The 21,940-nt window shown below is 37.5% G+C and overlaps 1 protein-coding gene across 1 annotated transcript in view; it reads right to left on the bottom strand.

The window, feature by feature from the left end:
* The window catches only part of LOC150091247 (uncharacterized), an 83,174-nt gene extending 69,316 nt beyond the window's left edge, over positions 1-13,858 (bottom strand). Inside the window, exon 1 of the mRNA XM_090374899.1 lies at positions 13,726-13,858. The gene's annotated coding sequence lies outside the window, so the exon portion shown is untranslated. The remainder of the gene's footprint in view (positions 1-13,725) is intronic.
* Between the last annotated feature and the right edge of the window lie 8,082 nt (positions 13,859-21,940).

Below are 21,940 nucleotides of genomic sequence, written 5' to 3'. Positions count from 1 at the left end.
TCCGGCCGTAATTCACAAATAGCTTTTCACCAACCACCTAGTTCCTCAGATCTTTGAAAGTATCGCATTCCTAATCCTTCTGCAGGTTTCCGCCAGAATTTATGTTGTGACTCGTTATAGTAGTCCTAGTGAATGAATTATAAAAGACGATATAAAAATGGCCTTCAAGAGCACTTGAGCTGCTACTACTACCTGAGTTACAGAAAAAGTCAGTATTAATTGTTTGTTTCCCCAAGGTGACATCTTTTATCTTAACCATGTATTAACTAAAAGCAATCGAAATTAATGCAAAAGCGTGAAAACTAGTATGTTATCGCCTTGAGGTTCTACACTCGAATCCCCGAAATCTGGCATTCTCAAGACCTCATCAGCCTTACCAGGTCTTAGAATTTTCCGGATTTCTGATGGTTATATTATAGCCATATAATGAATGGCAGAGGGGAAGCAAAAATACTGCAATTTATCGTACATAGTACTGTGTCAGAGCCTGGTTTAGGGCTGATCGATCGCCTTAGGCGCTAAATAATATTTTTTGTTATATATATATTAAGTGGCACTCGATGGGTAAAAGCTATACAAGCTGTATAAAACAAAAGGTGTTTGAATCAGTGCATGCGGACGTTGGTATTGCTCGTGAAGCGCGGTGCCTAGCAAACCAGTTAATGGACTTCAAATTTCTAATTCTGTTATTGTATGTTATGACATTTTATTTCAAGTAAATATCGTGACTAAGATGGTGGTGCAAAACATGACAGTAGATATCACAACTATAATGTCTCTTCTTCAGGAGTATTTGTCTTGGTATACAGAAATAGCTGATTTGAAAGTCCTATTAATATTGCAAAATAGACTGTAATCTGTCGATGCTGACTTCCTTTGGGAACCTACACAAAAGTGTAGAATACAAATGATTGATAAGGGATAAGATGAATCAGTAAGGCAGAGACCTGAGGATATATTCAAACGTAATTTTCATGTTTCCCTAAAGCGCAGTTTGTGCAGCTTGAAAATCATAACAAATGGGGGTTTTTATATAACCACGGAAAACTGTCAAAAGACTTGACCACTCTTTGAATTTACGACAATTTCGTCCCGTTTATATCAGAATGATTTCGATCCTCACCAATAGCAGCAATTTTAATATAATGGACCTCTGCGACGAGCTGAAAATCTCTGTTTTGTTCTACCTACTCAAAAAGATTTACTACAAGAAACTGTTCAATTCATCCATGACACAAATATGAGCATTGCATCCTGAATATATGAGTAGAGTTACGTATTTTACTGACCTTATCAATAACGATTGCCAGTGCCGAAATAAAAAAAAAAACAAGATTGCAGGTAAAATCGAACTCTCATCGAAAAGTAATTTTTGGTTAGTTTTTAAAAATATGTATCTTGTATTTTGCTTCTTGTAAATTTTACAAGAAACAAAACCCACATCATATACGTTAGCTAAATACAGTTATTTTAAAACAATTATAATTTATTTAATAAAAGTATGTTTTTATTGTCAAATATTTATTTCCCTAACGAAGTCAATTATGTAAAATCCATTTTTAAAATAAAGTCTAAATGTTTCCTTTCTCTACATTCTGAGAGAGAGAGAGAGAGAGAGAGAGAGAGAATTGCGTTACGTGAAATACGATGGGTGGTGTTGGAGCGGTCCTATTTTATCCTAGATCTGTTCGTCCTACCTAGATTTCTTCGGCCTCCAAAAAATCACTTTATGAATCAATTTATTATAGTCTGAATCGACTTAATTATTTGGAGGCTGTACAGTGACCTTAATGCACACACACACACACACACACACACACACACACACACACACACACACACACACACACACACACACTGATTGCACGGGCAGTCTGCGATTAAGTTTATCGGCAGCAACAGAATTCTACTTCTATTCTAAATCAGTGGGATGTGTCCCTGTCTTAACACTGAGTGTGACTTTGTGTGAATCGGTCACAACAGATCACAGGCAAGTGCCCTTGAATGGGCTTTTCTTGAACTTACCTCAAATATATTTGATGTAAACTCGTTATTCAAGCTAAGAAGTGTTAATGTATCCATGGAGCATCCCCCTCACTATCTGGAATCAACAGTGGCGACATCTATAAAGACAGTTTCGTGCCATATAATTTCTCGTTGCCTAGAATTATGACTAGTTGAACTGTAATGTTAGTTTCACATATTTATTTTATCCACTGTCAAGAATATTTCTGAGTGAGAGAGTTACCAAACAGAATGGAACGTTTTATCGGGTGGAACTCTTTATAAAGGCATTTCGACAGAGAGTTTCGCTGCAAGTTATATGCAACTCCAGTTTACACCTATTCTTGTACTCAACTTCATTTGTTAATTACTTGGAAGAAAAATACTCTGTCATCCTCCTTATGTCACCTCCCACCGTTTGCACACCTGTCGAAATTAAACTGTTTAAAAGCGAAAAAAAAAAAAAAAAAAAAAAACCGACACATCTGCCTCTGTTTTTCAGAGAAAAGCTGACAGTAATGGTGGTACCAGTATGATATACATTGAAATAAGGTCATTCGTCATAGCAATCTCGATGCGGACAATATACGCTTAACGTGGACTCCATGTTATGCACGAATGCCACTGAAAAACACCAACGGTGTATAATAGTTTGTACAATAAGAGATGCTACTTAAGAATCCCAAGATGTGGAACGAGAACGCAGCAGGTGCGACGCCGCATTTCACAATCGGGAAATTGCAAAAAAGGGAATACGCATTTTACAGCGCCAAGTGCTTTTATTTATGTTCGCCTTTGTTAAACTCAGTTCAGCGTGAACTGAAGTTTCATTCCTAAAAATCTGCTGACTTAGTGGAGACTGCACAACTATCACTCCCACCCGCCAGCTTCTGTTGAAAAGAAAAAAGGAAAAAAAAAAAATAGTATCCCACCTCTGATATTAGATGATCAAATAATCAAATGTTTAAGATGAATAGAGAAATAAGAGCCTTTGTATATGCTCAATTTTTTACTCCACGGACTTTCAGTCAGTATTTAAATTCCTGTCACACTTTTTTCCAGATTGGAAAGCTGCTATGGAAGGGATGACCTTGAAGGTTGCGAACCATTATCTTCAAAGCCTTATTTAATCCAATTTCATTTCTCTCTCTCTCTCTCTCTCTCTCTGGGCCGTGTCAACGACTTGGCTTACATGTCATTGGGTAAAATATCTCAAAATTTCTTTTTTTTTTTTCTGTATAAATTCTCTGCGTCATTGGGAAGGTGTACGAGATCAAATACATTTTAAGACGTACGGTTTGCTAACAAAGTGAAATGTGTCATGCAGCTCTCTGGGAAATATGGACTAGAACAATTCTTGTCTCAAAATAATATTTTGCATTGAATTATAATATTTTTGAGGCGTGAATTTGTATTAACAGAAAATGAAATAACGAAAGAAATTCAAAACTTTCCTTCAGTTTGAAAAGACAAGAAAATTAAAAACACACAATGCTGTTATATCTACTTATAATTAGCTTGGATAAGAGTTTCTATTACTACTTTCATAAATAAAGTAAATAATAATAATATACTAGGGGGGGGGGGTATATACGATACATAATATAATAATGTATTGTATTTATATTAAATAAAATTAAATAAAAATAACATGTTATTTATATTTCTCTCTATACATTAAAAATTTTTCCTCCTAGTGATATTTATTATTACTGCCTTTATTACTCAACATATTAAAATGTACTTAAAGCTATAAATCACGATTTTTATTGCACGCTTATTTTATTTAATGAAAAATGAAAACGAATGAAGCTCTCAAAGCTCCTGAAGGCTTTCTCTTATGGGTGTCAGGTTTATTCAGCTTTTCTGTGGTTTATTGAGTTTCTCTATCGCTGGCCAAGCTCAGTAAACTGCAGACGTGCAGGGAGGAGGAATGTCGAGTAAACTTACATTTACATTTTTTATTTACGTATTTACATACATGTATACAAACACTTTCTATTTACGATAATCCGATTCCGTTTAAGAAACTCTTTCTGATTATAAAGCTTCTCTTACAAATCTATGAAAAGCAATAAAGGACTCAAGGACTCAGTAGAAGAAACATATATGTAAGTGTCCTGTGTAGCAGCGGCACCTGGAACATTGTTCAATACCGTCAGTAATCGCCGTATGATATACAGAATTCTGTAGTTTTGTCAAATGTACGAGTACATTTGGCCAAACTACAGAATTTTGTATATGCCACCGTCACCTGGACAGTGAGGACCCGTCCTCACCACGACGAGGTGGGCTTCACTATCCTAATCGCCCAATAACGGGCAGACCCCCCCACCCACTGAAGGCAGTGCAATATCGGTGGGTGGCAGCAGATTTCTCTAGTTGCCCAAACTAAAGAGAGAAAAAAAAAGAAAAGACTGTGGAGTAGACAGTCTTCTCTTACCCCATCCAACGGAGAGTACGTCGAACAGTCCTACTACAAAGTACTCTGCACTGTCTCACACTACAATTGCGCCACCATGGCCGTGCTGTTGAACCTCGCGATCCGCTGTAGTCATCTCTCACCCAGTTCACTCATCATTGGCTTTGCACGACAGACTTTGTGTACGGTGGCTATTTTTTCTTTGTGCCACTTCCGATACACTTGCGCAACTGTAGGTCGGGGAACAATCCACTAGACGCACTGTCTCGGAGATGGACACACCTTGCTTCAACAGTGTCTCGTTGAAAGTGTGTCATATATCTCGGTTCCTTTCCAAGCTCATCATATCCGGGGGCTCACATCTGGTGAGCCCCTGGATATGATGGCATACGGGCTTGGCACACCCAGGGTCCTGAGCTGGATATCATCATTCTTCTCTTCCTTGGTGATTCCCTTCTACTTTTGACTCTCTCTCTCTCTCTCTCTCTCTCTCTCTCTCTCTCTCTCTCTCTCTCTCTTATGGTAACTCAGGAACTTTTTTTCCCCCCTGGTGCAGCATAAGCCTTAGGCTTCCATGCACCATATGGCTATTAATAATAATAATAATAATAATAATATCTATCTACATATACCTACTCATCGCTTGTTAACTGCGTTCACCAAGCACTCTACATTTCTGCTTGGTGGTACGCAAACTTCTGCATTTTTGATTTGGTGCTACAAAACTGAAAAATACTGATAATTCCTTAATCTAAAGCACACTCAATTTTTAACGGAATCTGAAACTGTTGATTTCTTGTAACTATTATTGATCTCATTTTTACTAATTATTTAGTGATTATCTTTAATCAAAAATAATTTTTGTTGAAAACCTCTTTTTCCCATTCTGTCAAATTTATTTGATATCTCCATTGCTCTTCCAAAACTAAATATCATTCGGAATTCTCTTCACTTTCTTGCCTTGAATCTCTTCTTTCTCCTGTCTGACTTCCCTAACTGCGAAGTTGCTTTTTCTATGGTAATGATAATGTTCACAACTCCAGTTAGCTTCTGTTTTTTCCATTTATCGTTTCCATTAGACAAACTGTTTATTTACGAGGGTTGATCCGAAAGTAATGCTCCTCATTTTTTTTATTTTTATATACTGTACATAACTATATTTACTTTACAGAGGCGGTTTATAATCTTTTCTCTTCTCCAACTCCTCGAGTAATGACAGTTTCTGCAGAGAACCCCTTTTAATAGTTAATAAGTTTTAAAATGCTCGTAAAATAGTTATAGTTTTATGAATGCGATGAATTTTTTGGAAAGAACGTTTTTGTAAAACGTTACTGTAACAGGGTCACAATAAAAATCTGAATTCTGAGATTTTCATCAGTTTCTAGTTAGGTACTCATTAATGCTAAATTATAATTCTTAAAACATAATGCGTAATTAAAAATTGTAAAACGAAGCCGTTTAGCTAAAACTAATAATGCTTTTGGGCTTAGAGACCTTGGTGCTTAAAGTTTAGTTTAAAGTTTTATCTATGTTTCTTGATAGAAAAAACATAAGTCTCTGTTTTTGAAATACTTTGGGCAAAAACTGAAATATGATCATGCTCTGAAGGTATTTTAGCTTTGATCCCGCTTTTATTGGGATATTTTAACTTTGAGGCGTAAGTTGAAAATGTTTTTTCGCACATGCATTGCTGAAAAGAGAAATTGAAATGCTTAAAAAAAACAAAAAAAAACTTAAATTTCTCTTCAAGGCCATCCAAAAGTTCGTTGGAAACGTAGTCATGAACGAAGTTCCCATAATCAGGTGAAATATCTACCCAGTTTTATTTTTTAATATTTTAATAAATTAGACAAAAACTAAAATAATAAAACTATAAAAGTTAAATTTACTGAAGGTTATAATGCCACCAAATATTTTTCGCGAATCCCTCGAAATTATCTTGCTAACACTAAGAATTTGTGGACCACTTGGTCCACAATTCAAAGTGAGACTGAAGCATTAGTGTACAGTATTATGTTGGTAAACTGCGTGCGAATTTTTTTTTGGTGGGGGGGGGGGGCTACAACAACTTCAAGGATGTCCGAGTAACCAATGTAATTGCTCCTCTGCAGAATACCGTTTCCTGGTGATTGGCAAGAAAAAAGCCTGAGTTTTGGGCAGAAGGGAGAAGGAACGCAACCCTCGCCTGAGATTGTATTCACTGCTTTCCAAATTTTTGATACCGACACATCATGCATTTGCAAAAAATAATTAAAGACACCGCACGCTGAATTTTGTAATTAGCCCATTTATCTTTATGATAATGGTAAATACGACTTTCCTTTATTTAGGGCCAAAAACACGTAAAGAATTTGAGTTACTGATTCCAGTGTCCGGCTAACGCTTACACCCATCGGATCACTGAGATCATTCTCGGCGACATGAAATCCTTCGTTTTCGTTGTACGCTGAGCTGTCATCTTTTATTTAAACTTTGGTTGCCAGCAAATGTGCTGAGGAAATGCAAGAGGACAGAACAGTTACAACTGATTTGAATTAAAGTTCTCAACTCGTTTTCCGTTTACTCAAAAGCTTGCAATATTTACAAGCAAATTATTCATAAATATAAAGTTTATTTTGAAAAGTCTAAGAGTATAGGAAAAATGTTAGGTTTGTACACCGATCATAAAATCGGAGAAGTTTACTACTAATCATTTTGAATAGTAGTAAACTCTTCTATTCAGTACCCGTTGGACATTCAGTTTACTCGCTAGAGTCATTGGCCGCAACTTCTAAACACTTACTTCCACCTCTTTTACATTCTGATGGTTGTATTGGAAATTTATCTAAAGCTAAAAGTGAACTACGAACATCCCATACTCCTCTAAATCCTACATTGAATATTTTGATACATACACATTCTTCTACAAATTAAAATACACACCCCATTCGAAAAGCTATTGAGCAATGGTTCACAAATTTCAGTACCTACTAAAATTGTTGTGCCATGGCACCAAAACTCTAAACCAAACCAAAGCTACCGAAATTACAATTTTTGTAGTACAGTCTGTTCTCGTATAGCACGATAGTTGTGTTCCTAGAAACCCTCGTGCAATGCAAAATCGTGCAATATAAACAACAGGCCCTATGGGAAAAGTGGGGTTAGGGGCCAACCACCCAAGATTGAACACATTTGGAACCAAAACATTACCAAACACAATAAATAATCGGGTAATTTTAATCGTTATAAAATACTTACGTATTTTATAACGATTTAATCGTTATAAAATACTTACGTATTTTATAACGATTAAAATTAATGCTTTTGCTTTTGCTTCTAATGCTTCTTTTGCTAATGCTTTTGCTTCTATCGTGTTTTTTGTTTGATTTTCTATCCAAACAGATGACAGCCGTTCCATCTCTTCCAATTCTTTGTGTCTTAATCTAATGGATTTTAATTAAAATACTTACGTATTTTATAACGATTAAAATACGTAATAAAAATAATATTATAATATTTTTTATTATTATTATAATATAATAAATAATAAAAAATATTTATTTTTTATTATTTATTTAAATAATAAAAATTTATTAATAAAATAGTAAAAAAATATTATAATAAATAAAATAGTCGTAATAAAATATTGCTAATGCTTTTGCTTCTATCGTGTTTTTTGTTTGATTTTCTATCCAAACAGATGACAGCCGTTCCATCTCTTCCAATTCTTTGTGTCTTAATCTAATGGATTTTAATTACACTTTGAGTTGTTCCTGCTATGAAAGTTGTTTTTATTTTCTCTGCATTCTTTCTAATTCTCGGCGTTGCCTCATTTCGGTCTGTAGCACGTGCAATATCACGCGGTCTTTCATTTCGCTCAAAGCGTTTCACAATTTCATATTTTTTCTCTATCGACAGAGGCGGACTGGCCATAAGCCTTACCCGGGAAATCCCGGTGGGCCGGAGGCCGGTGTGATTTTGGCCATAAACCGTAGTATGAGGCCACTACAAATTTTCCCGGGTAAGAATTTTTGACTGAGTCCGCCTCTGTTTATCGATATTGCTTTTCTTTTTCTCTCTAAATCTGCAGTGTCTTCGCCAGGACGCTTCCTTTTCACACCTTTTAAGTATTTTACTAATTTTTATGGAATAAAGCACAATTACAAAACGAGGAGGAGGCACGCTTGATATACAAAGCTGTGCACGTGTAGCAACTGAATAAACAACACCGTAAAAGCATAGATACACTATTAACACCTCACATTTTACTAAAGCAAATTTCTGGGGATTACTACCATAAAACAATTTCCAGTTGCGTTTCTGCTAATGGAATCTGTTATAAACTGGTAGTAAACTCCATCTAATTGCATTTGCGATTATATCGATAGCTGGAATTGTGTTGGTTTTTACGTTATTATGGTGAAATGTGTTTCCCCTTCACTGATATAAAACACATGAATATATTTTCAGAATCTTCTCTTCATTCCTATCGTGTTGCGTTCGGTTGGGGTGATTCTGCGTTCGACTGCCATTTCTTGTAAACACAAAGGCGAATCGTGTATAAGCGAATTCGGTTCGTGTTATATAAGATATCGTTCCCCTATTTATAAATCGTGTATGATCGAATTCGTGTAATGTAAACACGTGTTATACGAGGACCGACTGTACCTGTTTTTGTTATTGTATTCTGTTTTGTGGCAGAATAAATACTACTACCAGCTGTGTGTATGTATTATACTTTGAGAGCCTCGAATAAAAGTTAATGTTATTCCAAGTTTCCTGGGGGAGAGAGAGAGAGAGAGAGAGAGAGAGAGAGTGAGTGTTCATGTGTGATGTGAATACACGCGTCACTAACAAACGTACGCCACCCTCAAAAACGTACCCGGACATTGGTTTCACATTGACTTTGTTGCCGCTCACTTCAGTAGCGTGTGAGTTTGCCTTTGGCCGCTATGGCACACACACTGTGCCCTCTTGGGTTTACTTTCCACTAACGAACGATGCACTTCAGCGGATATGGTCCTCCATTCCTCCTGCAGAGCAGTGACTGGTTTAGCTACTGACACGGGACCTGTTGGTACTCACCAGCTGTTCCATTAGATTCAAATCAGTACGCTGTACTGGCCGTTACAACTTTGTACATTCATGCCTATGAAACATTCTCTGGGAATCCACGTCAATGGGAAACCCAACCAAATGGTTCGGATGAAAGATCCCCCCCCCCTAGAAAAACGTCTGTATCCATATATTGACTCGCGCCACAGCTTCCTGTGGCGCGATGTCAATATATGGATACAGACGTCTAAATGGATACAGACAGTCTAAATGCTTCCCTGGCAGAAACCATACAAACTCTGTATATTCCTTAACGGAGATTATCTTGTGTATAAATTCGTCCCTAGTCCCCGAACCAAAAATATCTTTCAACTGCAATCGAAGTTTTACAGCTGACATTTTTTTTTTTAAAGATAAATAGTTTGTAAAACAATTATCTTCAGTGCTAGTGCAATGGTGGTTATAATCGTTGTCGTTTCATTGTGTGCCGAACACGCCTGAGTTCTAATTCCCTCAAGACGTAAGGAAAAACTTTATTTATTTTATTTTATTTTATTTTATTATTTTTTTATCCTTGACAGAATTAGTCGGTTTCGGATTACACTGTTTTTCGTTCGTAAACTCGGATTTTCATCCCTCAAAACACCAAGCGATTATATTATACATGAACTTTACAGACATTACATCCCGATTCTCCATCGTCATAATTACCTTGGCGCCTCATATTTCAAGCCCTATTGGGTAGCACAGTTTGTAAATTCGCGGTCCTCCCCACACCGGGTGTAAAAGACCTGAGTTCGAATCGCAAGAATAACCCCATGGAGCTGCGGATCTTCCCATGATGAAGAGAACCACAGCCATAGCTAACAGACCAACAATGGACCTGACCAGTGTTCATAGCTGAGGAAAAATATGGCTACCAATGATAGAGAAGACCAACGAAGATAGAGAAACTCCAAGTTGCTGCCTCAACGGAGCCATATTGGCTCTATGCTCTGCACTCTCTTGTGCAGTGCAATTCTTTTACTCCCACACCCGGCAGGGGAGGGAGGTGACGGCTTGCTGTCGCCTCTCTTCCCTGCCACACCATTTCTTCTCTGGTGGGGCATGGGCATGCCTCACTGAAAAATTGGGGGTCACCTACCCTATCGACCCTTCTTCCTATTTCACCCACCAGCCTTCATTCTCCCCTCCCAGCACTTTTTCTTGCACAGCGTATAGCCCTACACGTCCAAATTTAAATACACCAAAAAATTTCGCCCAACCTTTTAGGCACTTCAGAAACAGGCTTTCAGCGTCAAACCCAATATTAGTGCTTTAATGTAAGTGATTTAAATCAACCGCGGTCGTTCCAATTTTATTTTAGGTCCTAGCCACTAAAATCCCAGGAAAGTAAGTGGCAGGACCTGCCAGAGTACAATTGACTCAATGGTAACACCCGGCTAGCCTCCACGTGGCGAGGTATGGACAACGTCTGGTCCCATTAGGGGCCTGGCGGCCAATAAGCCGGATAAACAATGGGCACAACATATAACACTACTCATGACCCACACACTTCTAAATCTCTGGCTTTGACAGGGTACTGTCACCGATACATAGAACATTCGCGGAGATGGGAGAAATCCCAGGAGCCGCTAGACCCTCAATATACCTCATACCTCATACCTCCTGTCGATAACGTGAGGAAATTTTTGTTGGCTCCTTTTGCACAACGTGCAAAAGAAGCCCACAAAAATTCCTGAGTTAGTCGGTCTCAGGCAAGGATTGTATGGTTTTTCTCACAAAAACTCGGGTTTTTCGTCAGGAAAACAGAAAATCGACCTCAGAACACACGCCAATTTACAAACAATATACACGGAGCAACATGGTCTTAGTCGCCGATGCTCCTAAAATCCTAACACAACAGCACATTTTAAACACCGACAACAATAGCGTTTATTTCTAAGCAATTATTCAGTACAGTACTACAAATCAGCTTTTATGAAACTACTCTCTGACCTTTCTAAGGCTTCGATGATCGTCACAACAAAAAGTTAAAAACTAAAATATTGGCGTAATGAAAGTAGGCTACAAATTGAGTTTGTTGACCATGGTGGTAGAGGAAGAAGAGGCACAAGAGTCATCAAGGAGGACGCGGACAGAAAAGTTGAGCCGATTACTCTAGGTCTAATTCAAGTCCTAATAAATTACCTTTTCTCGTGACATTCTCTTTCCATTGCTACTAGATCTACTAGAACTAGACAAACATTTGGAGCGAGTGAATGCGTGAAATTAGAAGGGTTTTTTTTGCCTGATGCTATATAAGCTTGCTTTCTTGCATCATGTGCCTTTACTAAAGCTAATGCTAATGCTAGATCACTTTGCCGGCTTAATTTAAATCAGATTAATTGGAGATTACTAATTCCTTTTGATTCTTACATAATTGCTGAATTCGTAATTCAATTGTTCTTTCTTTCTTCTTCCCTAGTGCACTTTTTATTTGAAGTGACTGGGTCGGTGTGAAGAGTTAAGCACCAGGACGCAAACAACAAAATGAGCCTTCACCCACCCCCACTACCTTTTCATGTAGTGGAGGTGGGTGAAGCTTTGACTTCTGCTGACGTCGTTTTTTCGACATCCCACTACATGAAAAGCTGCCGATGGCATTAATTAATTTTACTATTCCTCAGTGTTGACCTCTACATGTGGTCGCTTCCCAGTTTCAATCTAAAATTGGAGTCGGTGACTATTTTAATGAATCCGTATCAATTTCGTCCTTGTTAAGCTAGTGTCATTATTTTTTTTATTTTTTCCCTTTTCCGATAAATTTACTGATTTAATGTTTAAACCATAAACCAGAAGTTTTCAAGCAAAGCTAACGTTCTCTTGCCATTTTAGTTCGTTGTCATTCCCTAGCTAGACGACAAAATCTTTCTTCCTTACGACGCAACTGAAATGGCCCTTTATAATAACCTACTCTTCCCCCCCCCACCCAGAAAAAAAACGAAATGCGCACATTATGTGACCAACAGAAGTCAAAGAGAAAATAATGTGAATTCTAGGTTTTCTCTTTGACTTCTGCTAACATACAAGCGAATAACATAATGTGCGCAATATTTTGCGAATTCGCGAACGTTGATAGTATTGGCTTCTTTTTTTTTTTTTTAATTTCAGAAATGTTTTCGAAATGAATAGTGTATGTAACATCTCGCTCCTCGAAGATCTATTTAAATATCACGGTCTTACGCGGATCTCGAGTTTTGTTGAATTGAAGTAGTGTTGCTCAACTGCTTCAATTCTGTTATAGCACCGATCCTGAATCCAGAAATAATTAGAAAAAAAAATTGAATAAAAATGCAACCAAAATAGGAGTCAGAAGATTTTTGGACATCTTCAGCCGAATGTAATTATGAATATTTTCACGCGCAAGGAAAACGTATGATGCCAAGTCTAACAAGGAAAGAAATAAAAAAATAACACAGGTACATTTTTCCTTTTTGATAAGTTTTATGTATATCTTTTGCGCTTCGCAAGATATCTTATAATGTGAGTACCAGGAAATATCGTTCGTAAACAGTTTTTAGGTTGGTTGATTATGAGCTGTCGTCTACCGTAATGATTCAAGTTTAAAAATGTGCTGTGTGTTCCACAGAAAGAACAGTGCAAAGGACAAAACGTAGTCGTCAGTCACACTTTGCTAGATTCATATACATTAACAACAAACCGTGCATCACTCTGCATGTGATCATCGTTTGTTGTCGACTACATGTACTGTTACAAAAGCACTGTCACGCTGAAAGATGGCTTTAGACGTTTCGGTAAACGGTATTGCATTAATTTCGTCGATTAATAAATTCAACTAGGTCATTTTAAACAGCCCTATTGGAAACTTCATTTTGATGACGATTCTAATGGCGCATAGCCGTCATACACGTTATTTTCGAGTAAGCTAACAAAAAAAAATCGTCTTTAGAAAACAAGAACTACGTAGATGATAGTTGGTATAAATTTAATGTATTTTGTACGTCGTGTTCAGTGCTAGCACATATGTACGTTCTTTTGGAATAAAGTTGTTAGAGGCTTTATGGCGCAAGGGCAACTAATATTAGGATATTAACAACGTGCTTGATGTTGAATCCTTCGAAAAATATAGTGAAAATGTTTATCGGTATGCAATTCCGAAGCGGGAAACCTTTTTTGACTGCATGTGCCGCCGACTTACGTTGACCAGTGCATCCCCAATAAACACGCGTGTGCTTCAGTGCCATTTCCGCCTAATTACTTACCCTTTGAACTTGAGGCAGAAGAAATATCTGTTTTCTCATCTTGCTCTCGACAGGGAACACCTTCACGACAGTTGCGCTGCTACCTGCTGATAGGCCACCCAGAACACGCGCACACAATTCCACACCACCTCCATAGTGACTATTACTCAGAGTAGGAAAAGCCGAGCATTTCCTGATAAGCACACATGCGCAGTGGGTTGTAACGGTTGTAAATAGTCACACCGAGTGAAAGTACCGTCAGGAAGCACGCGCCAGGAAGAGGGATGCCATTCAGCTGTTCGTTCTGTAAACATGACATGCTGGTAGAGTTCACTTAGAAACGGAAACAACTAGGACTGCCCCACTTTTCGTAAGCTAAAAGGCTAAAACTGTGTTGTCCAGATGACCTCCTGTGGCATTACGACACCTGTACAGAACTCTAACAAATTAAAATGCTTTGCTGCTCAGGGACAAACTTATTTGCCCATGGCAGAAAGGATTCGGAAATAGATTTTGTTTAATTCTTCATTTGGGCGCATTCTAATCACGCTGCCACTTTCGCATTTTAATTATGACATAAACGTGCGATTCGCCTAAAAGCAAACAATTTTACCAACTGTTTCTCCACCTCTAAGTTTATTGAAAATAGTTGTACTGAATTGTACAAGCTATTAATTTGTCTACTTCAAGAATGAGCCACTCCTAACGGATAGGGAAGATTTCTTTCTACACCTCACTCAAAAGGTAGAGGAAAATCATTGCGCGCGTGTGAAAAAGGCATTCATAGGAATTATTTTCCATCTATAACACTTCGCTTCACATAAATATGGAAAAAATTCTTTTTATTTTGGTCGCAAAATTAATAATTACAAAAATTAAGTAATAATTACAAAAGAGCTTCGATTAACTCAAATCGCTCATAATTATAACAATGTTTCGAACTCGCTGTGGGATTCGTTTTCAATATGCATGCGGAGGAGAAGAAATGTTTAACTTGAATTTTATGGAAAATCACTAATTAACATAAAGTGGGCTGCTACATCCAGATTAATAAATTAAAAAATATTCAAATATTCAATTCAAAAATATTGAAATGTCGAACCCTATCTATTTAGAAGGCTCTATTCTCCCTTTCTGAATATTTTTTAATCTCTGATCTCATGATGGCAGCAGGTAGAAATCTACTATGAGGCCATACTACCACAATATCCGTATCAGTCGTTTTTTTGCCCAAAAGATATCGTTTCATTGAAAAAAAGAAGTGGTAGTCCGTGGGTCAAGGTTTGAACTATACGGTTACGTTCCAAAACTTACCACCCATATCTTTTCAGAAGAGAATCCATAAGCAGGCCAAATATTTCGACAGCGTATGCTTCCAGGTCTTTGGTTGCCTGGTATTGGGGAAAACACTGCAAACTACAATCTCGTAATCGTAGATTTGTGATGATCAGACAGTTAAAATTGAATTTTCTGTTTATACTCCGGCACGACAACCAAGTCAGTAGAGTTTAGAATAAATTGTCAATACACATATTTACCGTATTTAGTAGTCACGAGTTTGAACCCCGGTCTACTCAAGGAACGCGTGCTATGCACCCTCGCTCCTGACCACTCGGCTACGTCAGGCCTTGTTTAGGGAACAGCTGTGAAACATCGATACCTGAAATTTTAAATCAGCTGTGCCTAACTTTAATGACCCCCTGTTTCCTTTTAAATTTTTTTTTTTTTTTTTTTGTCTTCAAAGTACTAGTGAAAAATCGCATCAGCCAAACACACACACACACACACACACACACACACACACACACACACACACACACACACACACACACACACACACACACACACACACACACACACACACACACACTTCATCCATTATGACCCTCCAAGAATTTGTCTTCCCTGAATTTATTCAAACCGTCCAGTTCAACAACAACAGATCGAAGCCTATTCCAACAATCAAGCACTCGTTGGTTAAAGGCAAACTTCCGCACATCTACCCTTCAATCATCTTTCCTCAACTTAAATTTATGCCCTTAATGTGCAGACTGAGCAAGAGGAAGAATGCCATTCACTTTCGGCTAACTCAATCCACTCAAGGCTTTAAACACCTCAATCAGATCGCCCGCAGGTGCCTAGTCTCCAGACGTTGGAGACTTCACCAATCTGGTTACCCTTCTCTGCACCCGCTCCAGCAATCTACATACTTCCTAAAGTGAAGCCTTCAGACCTGCACACAATACTCTAGGTGAGGTCTAACCATAGTTCTGTGCAAAAGGATAATCATCTCCTTATTCCTACTAACAAAGTTTCTGTACGTCATTGACAAAACCCTATGAGCTCCACTGATAACACTGGTCCACCAAGAGCAGCGCCCATTGATAAGGCGCCTCCGTAGCCAGGTGGGAAGGAGCAGCAGTGCGTAGCACACGCTTCTTGATTTGACCGGGGTTCGAGCCCGTCACCACCAAATACGGAGGATGCGGAAAGGTTAAGGAATGACCACCGCATATCCTGGAGCAATATGGCCTTAGTTGCTACTGCTCCTAAAAACCAAACAACAGCAACTGGCCCATTGATAATCACTCTCTGTCTTCTTCTACTTAACCATCCTTTTATCCATAGCGGTAACTTGCCCTTAATTCCATATTGCCCCATTTTATATAACAGCCTTCCTGAATTCCAAGTATATGATGTCAAAATTAATTTTTGTATCCATTTCCCTTGTGACCACAACACAGTATCCAGTCAAATTGGTCAGACAAACTTCCCCCTTAACATACCCATGCTGTGTCTGATCTATAACTGCGGTTTTGTCCAGATGATCCTACAGTGATTCTTTAACCTGTGCCTCCATTAATCTCCCAGGAACAGAATTTAAGCTAACAGGTCTGTAAGTATTTGTATCACCCTTTGATCCTCTTTTATGAATTCGGGTACATTTGTACACTCCAGTTCACTGGGACCTCTCCTGAGTCCAAGGAAGCCGTCATAATTATGGCTAAGAGTTTGCTTACTTCCTTTGCTGCTTCCTTTAATATAACTGGATAGATCCCATCCACCCCAAATGCCTATCTTATGTTCAGCTTCATCAATTTCTCTTCCACTTTCCTTTCAGTTATCACAAAATCATTTAGCCCCTCGTTAGTTTGTTAAACTTCTGATATATACCCTCCTGTAAAGAATTCCTCATGTGTGAATATAGATGCAAAATATCTATTCAATTTGTTAGCAACTTGAGCGGGGTCATCAACAATTAACCCGTTGACATTAAGTGACCCAATGTGATTCAATTCCTTCCTTCTATCTTAATATAAGCATAAATGTCTTTGCTGCTTTTTTTGGCATTCTTCACGAGATAATTCTCATAATCCGCCTTACCTTGCCTATTAACAATTATTAAGGGATTATGATGTTTGATTGTAAAAAACATGACTAACAACATTTTTTAATTTAGGTTTTTGAAAACTTCGAGTGCCTTCATCCAAATGCATATTAACAACGAAACAGCCTGTATATGATTACAGATGACATAAAAATTAATTACAACAGAAACTCACAATTACAATTAAAAAAAAAAAAATCGCTATATATTTCTATAACAATTTGTCGATTTATGTACGCAGTGCGTTACATAAATATATATAACTAGTGGTCAGGCGTGCGGGTGCATAAGTACACGTGCCTTGAGTGAGAGGGGAGGGGGGGGGGGGGTTCAAGCCCGTGACTGTTGAATACGGTGCTGTTTCTTGTATTCTGTGTATCTTGTAAACTCCTCTGACTGTTCGGTCGTCCCGGAGTATAAACAGAAAATTTATTTATTTAGATATATATATATATATATATATATAAATAACGATAACGTATAAATCCAGTAAAATACCTTTAATACTTTGATATATATATATATATATATATATATATATATATATATGAAATCTATTTTATATTAAATATATATGGTATGAGGTACAGAAGTATATAACCGGGTTAATATTTGTATTACGCTGGTTTTTTTTTTTTTATAAATATTTTGTGTGGACTGTATAATCGAAAATAGATGATATTAGATTATATGAACAAATTATGAATTTTAAGGAATTTTTCATAGAAAAAGATGATAATTGGGCAAGAAAATAAATATACATTTCATTTCAATATATATATATATATATATATATATATATATATATATTGAATAAAATAAAATTAAATTAAATTAGAATAAAATTATTCATTTTTCGATTTGTAGCTATGCTACCTCCTCTCATCTTTCCAGTTTTTTTTTTTTTTCCATTCTCCTCAACTGTTATTAATACATAACGCGTATTTATGTGTAGTAACTTCTGAACACTTCGCAACTTTAGCGTTTTTTTTTTTTTTTCCGTTCGATAAATTTTTAATTCTTCCCCTGCAGCAACATTATTCCCTTCCTCTTTCAATTATTTCAGCGCTCATTCCAACGAATATTTAATCGAATGTCCTGCAATGGGCATTAGTAAACAACCCACTCCCTCTCTTTTCCTCTAATTATTTATCTTTTGATAAGCTTTCACCTGAAAATTACGGGACACCCACTGAATTGCAGGAAGAGATAATCGAAAATTTTACGGTAGCGGTTTTACCCGACAGCTAAAGGGATTAACGTTCTGCAAGGTGTGAAGCGGACCCCATGAGCAAAAGGTTATAAAGTCCATAGGACGTTCACTCTGAAAGGTTGAATACAGAATTTTGAAATACATGAGTAATTATGATTTTATAAAATTTTATACGAATATTTAAAATTTTGACATCTTATATTGACATCTAGAATACTGAGAATATGTAATTAAAAGGGATCAAAATTAAATGCAGTTTTCGAGCCGAGTGGCTGTGCACTACAGTTGCACATACGATAGGAGTCGGCAAAGACTCTCAATCTGTAGGCTTTTTCGTTACAGAGCTTTTCCGGTTCAATTCTGTTGATTGAAGAGTTCTATTGTGTATGCTGGGAAACAAAACGACGTAGGTTGTCCAGGTTTTTTAAGTTGCTTTGAAGAGGATGTCTTGTTTCAGCATTCCTGGTGGCTTCTCGACTAGAGTGAAACAAGCCGTCAATACTGGGAGCGTCTAATCTTCCTGTTAGCAGTTGGGCTAATGTGAAAAGGTTTCTTGTGTTAATTGTCTGTTTCCAGGGAGGAATACTGAGATTGGAAAGCAGGATGGCTCTAGAGATAGTAAATGGGTGATTCGAGATCCTGTTCAGCCATCTCAAGAGCCAGTATTCGATACTTAGGAAAGCTTTCAGGTTGCTCGGTGGGACAGGGGACCAGATCTGTGGAGCATACAGTGGAATGGGAAGTATACATTTCAAGATATACTTTTTAACAAGATCTAGGTTTCTAGTGCCAATTAACTCCTGTCTGGCAGCCCAGATGCAGCATATGCTGAGTCTGAGCTGCATCAACATATGCTGCAGAAACATATGTTTTTGCTTTGATCAAAGTGCTCGGAGAATGTTAGTCCCTCATCCCATTTTAGGTCAAGGTCTACGTGCGATTTAATCTTTAGAACTTCGCATCCGCTTACCAGCATAGAGATATTGTTCCTACTCTTTTCCTTTGTAATTGTCATCTGGGCAGATTTGCTTGGGTTTAAATGTAGTCCAATACAGTCGAGGTAATGCTCCAGTTCTTTTATAGTGTTATTGGCTTGTTGATTTGTTTGCTTAACTTGTTGTGGATCTTTAGATTTGACGAAGAATTTCAGGTTATCAGCATATGTAAGAAAGTTGTCTTTATGGGATGCAAAAAATGGTTCCAGATAAAAGTGAGGAAAGAACGCCTCCCTGTGGCACTCCTTGCGAAATGGAGTAATGGGCAATAAAATCGTCATTACAGATTACGAGGCGTCTTTTCTTCAGAATGTTACATAAAATCTTTAGGAGACGACCTTGTATTTTGAAGTAGAAAGATAAGATTTGTTCCAGAGCCGTTATCGAAAGATTGTCAAAAGCTGCGGATATGTCTAGAAAGATAATATCGAGCTATTCCTTATTGTTGAGAGCTTTTTGCATCCGAAAAAGGGTCTCAAGGAGATTTGTGACAGTTGATCTTCCAGATAAGACGGAGTGTAGGTTCAGAGGACGATGCCCGAAGCAGTGTTGGGTGAGGGCTGAGAGAAGGGTCTTCTCAAAAATGTTCAAGATGGTGCAACTTATGGCTATGGGTCTATAGCCTTTGGGGTTTTTTGGTTTCTTTATTTTGGGAATCGGACTGACTATGTAGCTGTTCTATATACATGGGAGAGTACCTTTTTGAATGATTTCATTGAAGGTTTAATGCAACACCTCAATAATATAAGGGCTGCTGATTTTTGCCATGAAAAGAGGGAAGTTATCAGGACCAACAGTTGCTGTATTAGGAAGTTCATTTATGGCTTTCATGAGGTTTTCTTTGGTAATTGTGATGATTGTTAGAGGTGTCTTTCTGAGTAAGTTTGAGATGGATTCTTATTTTACTGCGATTCGGTGAAAATGAGACCAATAGAAATTCAACATGTTTTTAATACAGTTTAAACTTTTCTGTTTAAATATTGGAAATGTTGGGAATATCTGGGCATTACTCGATAAGGAAAAGTCAGATCAACACCATATTTTCTGATATTTTCTGCGTATGTTTCTGTTAGTTCCTGGGAAAGTTAAAAATCTTTATTGGAATACTACTAAACACAAAACATTGCAACATCGTCCCTGAAGGCCGTATTGGAATGGCAAGGCCAGGGATTAGCGATGATAATACAACATGTTAAAGAAAAATTAAAATGAATAACAACAGAGAATATTCAATAATTCAAACATAAGGAGATGCACCAGTTCCAGATTAAATAAGAATGCGTTACAAAAGGAGATGCACCAATTCCAGGTGAAATAAGGAATGCACCACAAAGAGATGCACAACGTAATGAGTCACTGCAGCACAGGGAGATGCTCTACCTACTTTAATGACATGGTCATCTCCTTTAAATGATGTGATTTGGTTGTGAACAACTGCTCATATGCATATGTATTGTATTATTTTATCTTACTGTGCTATATTATATAAAGCACTCGAACAGAATTCTCTATAGGTGGCGGAGTTGCCAGAGAAGCTGGCTGGGACCTCCAAGTTCAATAAGTAAATAATAATAATAAAAAAAAATCAAACATAAGGAAATAGATATGTATATGGAAGCATAAAATGTGGAACCACAACGTTCAAAGTACAATACATACTGTACAACACAGTACAGTATACAAATGAATTTAGGTACGTATACAACGTTATATGAGCATCTATTCCTTACAAATTTCATATTGCATTGCAATATGAAACGTGCAAGGAATTGATGCTCATAAATTACTTCAGTCCGTTGAAAGAATGAGTCTAACTACTTAAAAATGTTAGCAAAAGTATGAAGTTTGCCATTACTCGTCATTACTCGTGAATAAATTAGCAAGCCTCCTTCGAGGCAGATAGTTGGCTTGAAATGGCATAAAGGTGAGCTTCGAGGAAGAAGATCAGGGACAGAGATATATGACTCGAAGATGCGGCATCTCGAGAGATACGACTTGAGGACCAGTGCATCTGAAAGGGTAGAAACCTATCAGAAAACTATGAAAACGGCTAAGATATGAGCGCAAAGTTGGGATCATGTGAGAGAAGGCTGAGGGACTCTCCAAGAGCAAAAGTCCCAGAATGATGGTGCAGAAGTCTAGCCAGCGATCATTTTAACAGTCATGATAAGATGTGTCGTCCTAATCAGCAACGGGAGTACTCGAATTTGTAGCGAACTGGCCATTACAGTTGTCCTTAACGCTGGGTAAGTTTACGTTTGTTCACGTCCCATTTTAAGAGTCGTTATAAGAGAACAAACTGGCGGAGAGAGTGATGGATATGGTAAAGAAAACAGGCCCACCTGACGTATGCGAATATACGTATTTACTAAAGAAAATAATGCTGCTAAAAATCACTAAGACAGTTATTATCTAACCATCTTAGTAATTTTTAGCAGGTAATAAAAGGTAATACTCTACAGTTAATGGTTAAATTGTTACAGGTAGTATTCAATGCTTTCATCCAAGATTTATAGTTGAAGATTTTGCCCCTCCCTCTCACTAAGCACATGGTGCCTAGTGATAGGGAGGGGCATCAAAGAATTTCAGTATGAAGGAAGTCAGAAGTGAGCTGCCTTTTTATAGCATTGTGCTGTTCTA

This window comes from Mastigoproctus giganteus, chromosome 1 (genome assembly GCF_048544385.1).
Source record: "Mastigoproctus giganteus isolate SK-2022 chromosome 1, ASM4854438v1, whole genome shotgun sequence".
Taxonomy (NCBI): Eukaryota; Metazoa; Arthropoda; class Arachnida; order Uropygi; family Thelyphonidae; genus Mastigoproctus; species Mastigoproctus giganteus.
Note: the sequence above shows the minus strand (reverse complement) of the source record. Positions and strands in the feature narration are given on the sequence as shown.